Source organism: Myodes glareolus, chromosome 6, assembly GCF_982192425.1.
Source record: "Myodes glareolus chromosome 6, mMyoGla1.1, whole genome shotgun sequence".
Classification (NCBI taxonomy): domain Eukaryota; kingdom Metazoa; phylum Chordata; class Mammalia; order Rodentia; family Cricetidae; genus Myodes; species Myodes glareolus.
In genome coordinates, this window is record NC_142031.1 from 9993969 (window position 1) to 10006480 (window position 12512).

General features: G+C 42.0%; 1 pseudogene; it reads right to left on the reverse strand.

Annotated features, from left to right (window-relative positions):
* Positions 1–127: 127 nt before the first annotated feature.
* Positions 128–2632, reverse strand: LOC125397676 (PRAME family member 12-like; annotated as a pseudogene).
* Between the last annotated feature and the right edge of the window lie 9880 nt (positions 2633–12512).

A 12512-nucleotide genomic window follows, 5' to 3' on the forward strand; every position in this document is an offset into this window, starting at 1 on the left:
AGTTCTTAATCATTGAACTATTGAAGAGTATGGTGTCAATGAGACTTGAATCAAAGTTTTGTGCCTCTAATGAGTCCTTTGAGTCTTGGCTTTCATTTCTCAGTGACCAGCAGTGATCCCTCCTCATTTATTGCCAACATGAACATAGTGCAGTCCCCACATTATAGACACAGAATTCCTGACAATCTTGACATCTCTTACTCACAAAGTAGACCTCTTTTGGCTGTCTTATAACACTGAGTGTTTCCATGAGCTCACTGCAGTGTTGGCTAAACCTGTCTGGCTGGACATCACCAATGTCATCATAGACCTTGCCAGGGGCTGGGTACAGCTCCGGGGTCAGCTGAGTCAGTTTTGCAGTGTGATGCATCAGCTTCTTCAGACTGGCCACAGACAGGAAGTTCTTCAGAAAATTGACTTCAATGAGCTGGGTGCACTGGCTCAGGGCAGGCAGGAGAACACTAATTTGGAAATTCATGATCATACAACCCTTCAATTGTAATGTCTGCAGAGTAGCTGTCAGTCTCTCTAGCAGGTTTCCTAGAAGTGGATGACTTAAATTTAGAAAGGTGACACCACTCATGTACAGATGTTTGAGCTTGTGGACATGTGGACACTGGGACAGATAACTCATGTCTGCATTTGATAGCAAGCATTGAGTGGTTGCAAGGGTCTCCAAGGGACTCTCCGTGCACCTACAGAGAGACAGAGGAGTTTATCTCAGTAAAGTCTAATAATGGTAAAGAAAGGATGATACTTCAATGTAGCATAGGTCAGTTAGGCCTAAGTTCAATTTGAGAGCATCATCAAGATCAAGACCAGGGTATTCCCTGATGCAGAGTTAACAACACATGCAAAATCACTGTGACTGTGACATTTTCTGTCCCAAAATCTGTTCTCTCTGCACAGTCAAGCACAAAGTCACCCAAGCTGACAGTTGGTTTCAGCAGGAGATCAAGAAGGGCCAACAAAGGGGACACTTAGAACCAACCCTGGCTGTGCCAATAATGGTCTGAATGAGCCCCACCTTCCTAGCACAGCCTCCGTCCTGCTCACAGGGTTTCCCTGTTGCCTGTTGTCTTATTCACCCTCATTCATTTACAAGGCCCTACTCATGCTCAAAGAACACTTGAAACTTTGGAAATGAGAGAGAGAGGAAGAGAGAGAGAGAGAGAGAGAGAGAGAGAGAGAGAGAGAGAGAGAGATTTAAACTGTCAACAGTCCTGAGGAGAGAGGTGACATGGGGTAGCATGTGGCTTAAGACCTCATCCACTTTGTGGATCTGTTTTTCCTTCATCTGGTTCCCTAGCAAAGACAGTTCCTAGATCATGATTGCTAGAGCAGCAGAAAGGCTACGAGGTCAGTTATCCTAAGGTAATAGCACTTCTATATTCAGGAGTGGTTGGGATACCACAAGTGAGCACCGTTGTTTCATGGAACACTGCAAGACATTTTCCTGGCCTGTGGAGCAAGAACTCTATTCTTCCTCACCTGAGTACTTGGTATAGTTGTTCATTCAGGAAACAGACATCATTCAGTTTGAGATGCTGGATCTTTTTTGAGTTCTGGGACCCAGTAAATGATCTCTGTAATACACTTTTTGACCATCTTGCGGTTTCCAAACCACTCCAAAGGCACGAAGATTCCATTGAGAAGGATTTTCTGAAGGTTTATCATCTGGCTCAGGTCAGGGGCTATCATCTCAAGGGTTTTCAGGTCCCAGGGTGCATTCACTGTGAATTCCTCCATAGAGCTTGGCTCAAATACCTCCAGCAGCATTACAGGGTTGTAGAGAGGGGTGGCTCCAAACTCAAGCTTTGGACACATCACCAGCATCACCTCTTTTCTCTGCTTGATCCACCAATAGAAGCATTTTATGTATTTACAGAGATACCTGGTCTCAAGGGAAAGGTTGATCTACACACTCACAACCTGTTTTTCCCCTTGTATGGGATCATGTGCTACTGGTTGGGTCTCAGTTTTGACATCTGGAGAGCAGACACCATCCTCTGTTCCAGTCCAAAAATTCCAGAAGTTATGATGGGCATCCTGCAAATCTAGCTCTTGTAGTATCCAACTGCTGTTGGTCAAACGAGAAGGAGATTCAAATGACAATTTGAGTATCAGTTTATACTTTGCTTTGACCTCACACCTCCATTTCCCTGAAATCCATTCCTTGAACCCAGAGTGTTTTCATTTCTATTCGCTTACAGAACAGGGAGGGGGAGAGCCATTTTATATTGACCACATCTCTTCTCAGTGTGTTCCGCACACCACTGCCCTTTTGTACTTATTCACTTCTCTAAACTCTGATTCCACTTGGACCACATTCTGAAGTCTGTGGTCACTTCTCTCCATCCACAGTTTTCCCCTCCATGCTACCTTGATTTCACTTACCTAAGTTGATACTTCTGGTTAATCAGCAAATCCAGCCCCCCACCAGCACAGCCTTCAAGGTCTTCAGGTTTGGAGTTTTCATCAAGGCATTGATGGGAAGGCATGGGAAGGGCCAAGCTGCCACCATTGCCCTCACAATATTTGTCTGTTTGCCAGCGAAGGCGTCTTTGAATACTGGTTGGAAGAATGCCATGGGCAGGTCCTTCAGAGCAGAGATGGTCAAGATCTGTAACATGGAGGATAGAGACAAACAAGCCCTCATGTTACAGAATGGCACCAATGTGAGGACAATTGCATCCACATAAAACCTGAGAGAGCTTGGGAAGTCATTCTAGACAGAAACGAATAGAGTAAAGCATCGCTTCTTGGTAGCAGCAATTTCTTGGAAATGCTCTGCTTGCTAGAGGCAAGTGCTCTCATTTAAAAGAGGCTTCCTGACTCAGCTTTAACTGCAAATCCCTGTAGTTCTTTAAGAGGTCTTGCCATGAAACACTTAAATGATGTTGATGAAAGGCTGACCGCATGCTTTTTGGTTTTCAGCCATAGCAGGAAAAAAGCCGTGCTGCTGTAAAATGCTGGCTTGCTGGGCCATCTTGCCAGGGCAAACTCTGACTCTTTTAGGCAGGTGGTCCAACTATGGAGCATTTGAGTGTGGTTTGTGAACAGACTGTTGCAGCTTGCTTGCTGGCAGGGATTTTAAAATGCCATAGAGTTGTGGCAATAAACATGGATACAGTTGGTACCTCCGCCATGAGGTACAAAACACTCCCACATCAGGATTGGAGAGATGATTCAGAGGTTAAGAGCACTGGCTGCTCTTCCTGAGGTCCTGGGTTCATTTCCAGCAAACACATGGAGGATCACAGCTATCTATAATGAGCTCTGGTGTCCTCTTCTGGCCTGCAGGCATACATGCAGACAGAAGATTGTATACATAATGAATAAATAAATCTTAGTAACAAAAAAAAAAAGGTCTACTCCCAATTGAAGACTCAGAAAGCATCGGACAAAAAAGGGGTTGTAGAAAGACTGGGAGGGCCAGAGGATCAGAAAGTTTGTTGTGAGACTTTATTTCATAGTAATATCAGAAGCAACATCCATAAAGTCTCACTAAAATGATTGCTCAAAGTTGACCTGAACAAGGATGACGTGAATGAATTTATCACTCTGGAAGGACAAAATCACAAGAGATCTCAATTGTATACAAAGAAATGTACATGTGGAACAGCTGAGAACATGAGAGTTTGTTTTTCCCACGGCAGACCACATCAATTGGTTGTTCAGTAACAAATAGTATATTTTCTTAAGCATCTGTCTGAGCTAGAGTTTCTACCGCTCTTATGAATCATTATGACCAAAGAAACTTGGGGAGGAAAGATTTTATTTTACTCAAAATTCTATGTAACACTTCATCATCAAAAGTAGTGAGGGCTGGAACTCAAGCAGGGAGAGAACCTTAGGCTGAAGCCAGAGAGGATTGCTACAAGGTGACTTGCTCCTCATTTCTTGCAATGTAAAAAAGAGGGCTTCTCTGTGGTCTGTTGGACTTTCTCCAGTTTTTTTGTTTTCACCTGAGCTACTCTGTTAGGCAGGCTTCTAGATAGTAGACATCATTTACATAGAGATGCTGAAGGCAATTAGTTTGGGGAGCCTAGAATGCAAAGTTCTTATCTACTCCTGCTCCAGCTCTGAAGAAGCAGTGATAGAACTAGGCTTCCAGATCCCCTCTAGCACAAGGAAGTTTGGGCCATCATGTGCTTGCTGGGGCTTGAACTCGGGACCTCTGGAAGAGCAATCAGGATTTTTAGCCTCTTAGGTTCTGAGCCGTCTCTCCAGTCTTATGTCACACATTTTTAACCACAGTCTTTTGGTTTCAAATTCAAATTTTCCCCTCTCTGGTGTCTGAAACATCTCTAAAGTACCAATTCTTTTCTTTCTTTTTTTTGGGGGGGGGCATTTTCTGAGACATGGTATATTCAGCAACTCAAAACAAACTTGCATAAATCTATCTCTAAGTGTTGTCCTGGAGTCATAGCATTCCATAGGGGTGGGATACAGCTCATGGGCAACTTTGCTCAGCTTGGCTGTGTGACATAGAAGGTTCTTTAGGATGAGAAGAGAGATATTATTCTGATAGAAATTGGCCTTGGTAAGCTGGGAGCATTGGCTCAGGGCAGGCACAATCACATGGAAACAGAAGTCTCTCAAGTAAAACCCCTCCAACTCCAGGCTTTGCAGGGTACTTGTGATTCTTTAAAAGAGAACCCCAAGGGGCTTAGGGCATAAAGCAGACAGCACTACACTACTCAGATTCTGATGTTTGAGCTCACAGATGTTCAGGCTCCTAGGGAGAGATCAAGGAATTAGTTTTGCCAAATGGTATTAAAGAGGATTGGTGGGATTGAAAGCAAGGCAGATGATGCTTTCCCCAGATGTAGTCTGTCCATATGACAGGTTCAGCTCCTCCCAGTAGTGTCCCTATGGGTCCCCTTATATGTATCTTCCCCACCAGTCATGTCCAGTTCCCCCAACTTCAAACCCAGTGTCACATATTTCCCACCTACTCAATAAAGTTTTGGGCTCCAAAAAACCTTTCACACATGAGTAATCGCAGGTGGGTGTTCTGGTGCCTGTTCACACACGTCTGAGCATAGAGCTCATCTGCTGTGTCTCTGTCATTGTTAGGTTACCCCTGGTCAGACCATCAAGGACCCACTAACTTGTAAAGGAAAGGCTTTGTTTTCTATGTTCTCCAGGACCCTCCCCATCCTTCCTAACCTCAGCTACTCCTCAAGGCGGCCTTCTAAGAAGTAGCAATCACTTATGGAGAGATTCTGGAGACAGGGGAGTTTGGGGAACTGAGAAAACAACATGCTTATTCCTTCTTGCTTTGAATAAGCATCAAACCTTGAAGGGCTTCCAAATTCCCTTTAGCACAAATGTGATTATTTCTCATCGACCCCAGGTAAGGAAAAAGGTGTGCCATGAATTTAAGCCACCACTGACTCAGATTCAGCTCCAGGATGTAGTCTACACCTACCATTTTGAAGAACTGTTCAGCAGTGAAGACAGGTGACTCCCAACTCTTCAGCTTTCTACGACATAAATGAAAGGAATTCTTTTGCTGCTGGGCCCACTGCAACAAGTATATCTCCCTTTCACAAAAATCTGCCTCCATGACTTCAAGATCAGTTACTTCCACAAAAGGCTTCTTCACCCCGGAGTTAGGACAGATCTCCACTGACTGCTTTTGCATGATATGTGGTGAGCAGTCACTTTGTGAGTTCTAGCCCTAAAGTTCCAGAAACCTTGGTGCACACTCATCAAATCAAACACTGTGAATTTCAACTTCCGCTTGGTAAAACAGGTCGAAATCCCAGGAACTAAGACAAAATACATCTTAGAGTCTACTTCTTATCCACATCTCATATCTGCTTTCCCTTCCAAGTCTTTGCTTTCTCCCTTTGCCTAGGATCAAGTTCAGGGTCTCAGACTCAGTGAAAATGGGTCTTTGCCAGTGAGGCAACTATAGCCCAGTTTCACTTCCGTTCATTCTATTCCCATCAATCCCTGCCTCATTTCTCCTAACAGTGTGAATGGGGTTTCTCTGACTTTTTTACCTTTACTCAGGACCCTTTTCCTACTACTGGCTTGCCTCATCCAGTCTTTGTTATATGAGGCTGCTAATTCATTTCCTGACCACCCAGACTTCCTAAATAACCACACAGAAACTATATTATTTTCAATACTGTTTGGCCAAAAGTTTATGAGCATTTCTGGCTCACTTTATATCCTAAACTAACCCATCTTCATTAATCTGTATATCACTATTTAGCTGTGTTTTACAGGCAAAGATGCAGCATGTCTGCTCTGGTGGAGGCTCCATGTCTTCTCTCAAACTCTGCCCTCTTTCTCTCAGCATTCAGCCTAGCTTTCCCTGCCTAGTTCTGCTCTACCTTATCACAGGCCCAAGACAGCTTCTGTATTAACCGATGGTATTCGCAGTATACAGAGGGGCATCCCACATTACGTCTTGATATGGGAATTCATGCCTAGTCTTATTGCATCTGTTATGCCATGTTCAGTGATATCACTGAGAGGCCTGCTCTGGTCTGAAGGGTAATGGAGGAGCAATGTATTTTAGGGGAACTAGGAGGAACGGAGGGAGGAGAGGTTGTGGTCTGGATACATTGTATGAGAGAAGAATAAACAAATAATAAGAAGAAACATGTTGTTCTTTCTATTTCAAATGATGTAAGAAAAAAACCCTCAGTCTGGCAGTGGTAGCACAAGGCTTTACTTCCACCACTCAGGAGACAGAGGCGGAGTTGGTGAGTCTCTGTGAGTTCAAGGCCAGCCTGGTCTACAGAATTAGTTCCAGGACAGATAGCATTATCTAAAGAAACCCTATGTTGAAAAAAAATGGAAGAAAGAAAAAATATCCCTCATACTTGGGCCCAACCATATGGGATTTCATTAATTCCAGGTATATGTTGTCAAGTTAACTTCCAAGAAAAGCCATCACATCATTTCTAGAGTAAACAAACAAAAACCAAAAAGTGAATGTGTCTTGTTTGGGTGAATGATGCCAGCAGCAGAAAACACAAATGACTGAAAAATCTCAGTGCCAGATATTGGATAGCTTCCCAATGTATTGTTAAGGAAGGCGACCCAGTGCCCCGGGTGTCCATCATAACTAGACATTAAATTACAGAATAGAGCGCAGACTGATCTTCACGGCACCAGAGTAAAAGAGCTACAGGAAGTCAAGTCCCCATCAAAACTACATATCCTGAGATCATCTGACATTTACTGCAGAATACAACACAATATTGGTTACAGGACAGAAAGCAATCAGTCTGGGTCTGGGGAACTTCCTGTTGCACAGCTTCCACAGCTCCAGAAGACAATAATATGCAGGCTGCTAAAAGACAACAATTTTGTTACCCATCTGTACATCCTGACTTCTGCAGTTCTGCCTGAGAAGATGTACACACTGATGCAATAGTGACGTGGTCATTATGGGGAGTCTTCCCCTTTGTGACTGGATTTGAGGCTGAGTCAGAGGAAATTTGTGCTGGGTACTGTACAAATGGTCAAAGACCCATAGTTACAGAGCTCATAGGCAGGGGTAGTTCCTGTTTCAGCAAATGGTCCTCTGACCAAATGGCATGTTTTAAAGGTTCGTGTACTTATTTGTGTGGTGGTTTTGGACACTTTCTGAGAACAGAAAGGAACATAAGATCTCCTGGAACTGGTGTGGGTGCTGGGAACTAAACATGAGTCTTTTATAAACAATGACAATGCTGTCATTCTGGGCCATTTCCCAAGAGCATGGATATGAACCTTGCCAAAGCCCTTCTACCTGACCAGTATTTAATAATAGCTTGCTTCAAAGTTGACTTTAAATGATGGCATATTTTATTCTACATTGGTGGAATTAATAGAGTATATCTGGAACTTTCAAGCAAGAAAGGGATATGAAATGAAGAATGACCTCTGCTCTAAAAAAAAAAAATCTGCATAGTAAAGAAACAAACCGGATTCTCTGAATGTGTCTGGCATGGGGGTCGACTGAGAAGCCATTTACAATGGCACTGGGTCTTGTTTCGACTGCATGTACTGTCTGCTTGGGATCCTTGTCTGTTTGGATGCTCACCTTCCTAGACCTGGAGGGAGAGGGGAGGAACTTGAACTTCCCACAGGGCATGAAACCCTGACTGTTCATAGGACTGGAGAGGGAGGAGGAGAGGGAGTGGGGGGGAGGAGAGGGATTGGGGGGAATAGGAGGGTATGGGGAGGAGGGGAGGAAGTGGAAATTTTTATAAACAAATAAATAAATAAAAAAGAAAAAAAAGAAATATTTAACAACACCGAGATGAAGACAAGGAGAAATGAGGCTGCATGAGATGAAATGTCCTGGTAGAGCTGAGGGACTTATGTGATCTGGACATTGGTGAAAGGTATCCAAATCCCAGAAGGGACATGCAGTGACTCCAGGTCCCAAAACTTTGAGTGTTTCTCTGGCTTCTCTGACTCTTTCTTCACCTTCCACTGATCCTTCTCCTTTGTAGCCACACACATCCCAGCCAAAATCTGCAGTCTGATTCAATAATTGAATCTCCACCCTCTTCCTCCTTTGGGGATTTGGATGGTATCTGTGTAATTTGCATCAGATGTCCACCCTGTAAAAGAACTCAGAATGGGGTAATAATTATTGATACATTAATTAATCCAACCACCAAGCTATCAGTTCTGGTTCTATGTAATTAGTACGCTAATATATTAGAGTGGGTTTTCACAGTGTAGCTAAGGTTAACTGGGATGCATTTTTTTTCCTATAACTGGTTGTCAGTAATCTTTCTGTGTCAGCTGGCCATATACTTGAGTGTGAGCTGGCAAATTTGATTGAGTTTTCTTCTTATGTGAACATGGATCTGGGAGTGAGTCAGTACAAAGTTGTACATGGCAGTATCTTTTGGTAAACCTGAAATATAAAGCAGCAGGATTGTGTGAGTGCATTAATCTTGAGTTGTTGTTCTCAAAGCCTCCATTCTGCTCACTGTAGCTTGGGAAGCCTATTGCCAGGATTCTTCTGGGAAGGAGCATCACTGTCCCATCCAATTCCAACAGTTTCTAGAAAATGAACATAAAAAATTTTGAATAAGAAATAAGAAACACAAATGTTTTTTAAGAATGTATTTATTATGTATAGAGTATTCTGTATGCCTGTACCCTACCAGGCAGAAGAGGGCACCAGATCTCACAATAGGTGGTTATAAGAACCGTGAGGATGCTGGTAATTTAACTCACGACCTGTGGAAGAGCAGCCACTGTTATTAACCACCGAGTCATCTCTGCAACAAAGAAGCATAAATTTATATATATTCTAGGGGTGAAATTTCAGAAAGAGCAACAGTAAGATGCCTAAGACTTTACTGTTACCTGAGTGTACAGGCAAGAGGGAACATAAAAGGGTAGCCACACAGACAGTGACATTAAATATTGGCACTCCTGCCAGCAGTAGAGGAGTGCTCCCCTGATTCCTCATCCTCTCCAACAAAAGCTCTCCTCAGTACTTTTGATCTTAGCCATTTTGAAAGGTGTAAGACAGTATCTCTGAGTTATTTTTATTTACATTTCCATGGTGATTAAGGAAGTTGACCAATTCCTTAAATGGCATTCAGCCATTTGAGATTCTTCTGCTGAAAATTCTTTGTTTAGATCTGCACTGTCGTTGGAGGCTGCTTGTTTGTTTCTGGCTGCCCAGCCCCAAAATAACCACACACAAACTATATTATTTAAATCCCTGCTTGGCCAAACACTTAAACATATTGCTAGCTAGCTCTTTGGTTAACCCATTTCTTTTATATTAACCAATTTCTTTTATATTGTACCATGAGGCTCAAGGCCTACTGGCAAGGTTCCAGTGGACAGCTTGTATCTTTGCTTCTGCCATCTCCGTGGCATCTTTAACACCTTCTACACTGGATATATCTATATCTATATCTATATCTATATCTATATCTATATCTATATCTATATCTATATCTATATCTATATCTATATCTATATCTACATCTATATCTAATAATCTATATCATCTCTGTCTATCTATCTATCTATCTATCTATCTATCTATCTATCTATCTATTCAAGACTGGCTACTTTTTTAACTTAAAAAAATACCAATCCAAGATATTCATCAGTACATATCATATTCATCTTTTTGGGTCTGGTTTACCTCACTCAGGATAGTGTTTTCTATTTCCATCCATTTGCGTGCAAAATTTTTAGACCTGGATGGAGGAAGGAGGACCTTGAACTTCCCACAGGGCAGGGAACCCTGACTGCTTTTTGGTCTGGAGAGAGAGGGGATGGGGGAAGGGGGAGACAAATGGGATGAGGTGGAAATTTTTAATAAAAAAATGCCAATCCAAATTCCCATTCCCTCTTTCCCTCCCATTCCCCTCCTTTTCCCTCCACAGTCTCTCCCAGATTTGATCAAGGAAGTAATCCTGAGAAATCTCTGATAGGAGTGGATGGCCCAGATGATCCAACTTTTCAAAGAAACTCTGTTGGAGCTTCTTCTGAGTTTTATATTCAGAACAGCCTCAAGATTGCTGACTGAGATGATCAAACCTCATAGAATATTCCAGTCAGGACTTGATCATAATCCTAAATTTTCTTTAAGTCCCTATAAGATTATCAGTATCCCCAGTCATCAAGAAGTGGCCTAGAAAACTATGTCCACATTCCCAAAAATGAATTATGAATGCTTATTATTGTTTAGAGGGTTGACTTCTTGTATTCATACAAGTTGTTATGAATAATGGTCTATCAAAAAGCTAAACAAAGGAGATTAGATTTAGAGTTCTTGTTTTGGGAATAAAAAGTGGGGAGAACTGTAGAACAAGGGTCTTGTACCCTGAAGATTTGTCACTTGTATTGGTTTAATAAAATGCTCATTGGCCAGTAGCCAGGCAGGAATTATAGGCAGGGTGACCAGAACAGGTGAATTCTGGAAAGAGGAAAGGCTCAGTCTACAGTTGACAACCAGATGCACAGGATGCAAGATTAGAATGCCTCACTGATAAAAGATACCAAGCTATGTGACTAACACAGATAAGAATTATAGGTTAATATAAGGTGTAAGAGTTTGTTAATAAGAAATCCTGGGCTACTAGGCCAACCAGTTTTTAGTTAATGTAGACATCTGTGTGTTTCTTTGCAACTGAATGGCTGTGGGACCAGGCAGAACAGAAACTTCTGTAAACAACAGCCCAGATAATAGCTTTTTAAAATGTTTATTTTTCAATGTACAATAAGATTTGAGAACAGTAGTCCTGTTTCTCTCATCTCAAATACTAAATAAGACATGTCACCACCCCCAGCAAAAGACTTGTCCCAAGTTTTGCCCTAGTTTCTCTGTAGTCCATTTCCACTAAAAAGAAACACTCCAGCCTGCACTCGGTGGAACACTTTCACACTGGCAGTGCAGATTCTAGAATGCAAACAAAGTAGATGACTAGGAAAAATGTATAAGAAGAATTTACAGATAAACACAGCATCACTTCCCAGTTTCTCTTTACTTCAAAGATACTCAGCAGTACTTCTTTGAAGGCACTACTGGAATACAAAATGAGCAAAACAATGTAGGAAATTAGAGATAAACCAGAAGAAATGGGTCAACACAAGATTTGATCTGTGAGAACTGAGGATCAGGGAAGGAGATCACGTTTAGAAATCTAATGCTCATTTCTCATTAATAATAATTGGCTGGGAGGAAGAGTGATAGGTCTTGTGTAGTATTAAAAATGAGGCACACAGGTCTGTTTTTCTCTCTGGATCTTTCTGAATATTAGAAAATAAACATTTAGCATGTAAGCGCACTTTGGTTCTGTGATGTGCTAGATGGTTTTGTAGCAGCAGAATTCAGAAAATTTTTGAATTTGGACTGATTATTGATTTTCAAGTCAATAGAAGCACAGGCTTTTGTTAGATATTTGTACCTGTCACTGTTGTAGAATAGGCCCCACTGTGTGTGCTGTGTGGAATTCAGTTACTCTAAGCACAAATCTGCTTTTCCCTGACATGGACTTTGTGTTACAATTTCCAGTGTGGAGCCATGAATTCTGACTTTATGAGTCCTCCTGAACTCACAAAACCAGAATTCGTGAACTCACAAATGCATGTCTTGCTCTGGATAATTTAATGAAATCCACTGACATCATTTCTAAAGGTCTTAACATAAACAGATTGTTAAGGCAGTCATGGGACCAAATCTTCCTAAATTGGCACCTTCCCGGAAGCTTAATTTCCACAAAAATTTATGGTGTTGTGAAACTAGTGCAGCTATACTTGTATCTATCAATTAAATTTCTTCACATGGGCTGTGGACATCAGATGCAGAGCCCCAGGGAAGAAAGTACAAAATTTTCTCAGTGGGTGAGGAAACAACTGCACACACACACAAAGAAAGGAATAATGAAAATTTAAGGAGCCTCTCATTTTCCACAGAAATAAAAGCAGTTGGTGATACCTGGGTTCCCATTAGATGTGGTGATCAGCATGGCATGTCACAATCCAATTGCCCAGGCTTAAAGCAGAAAAAC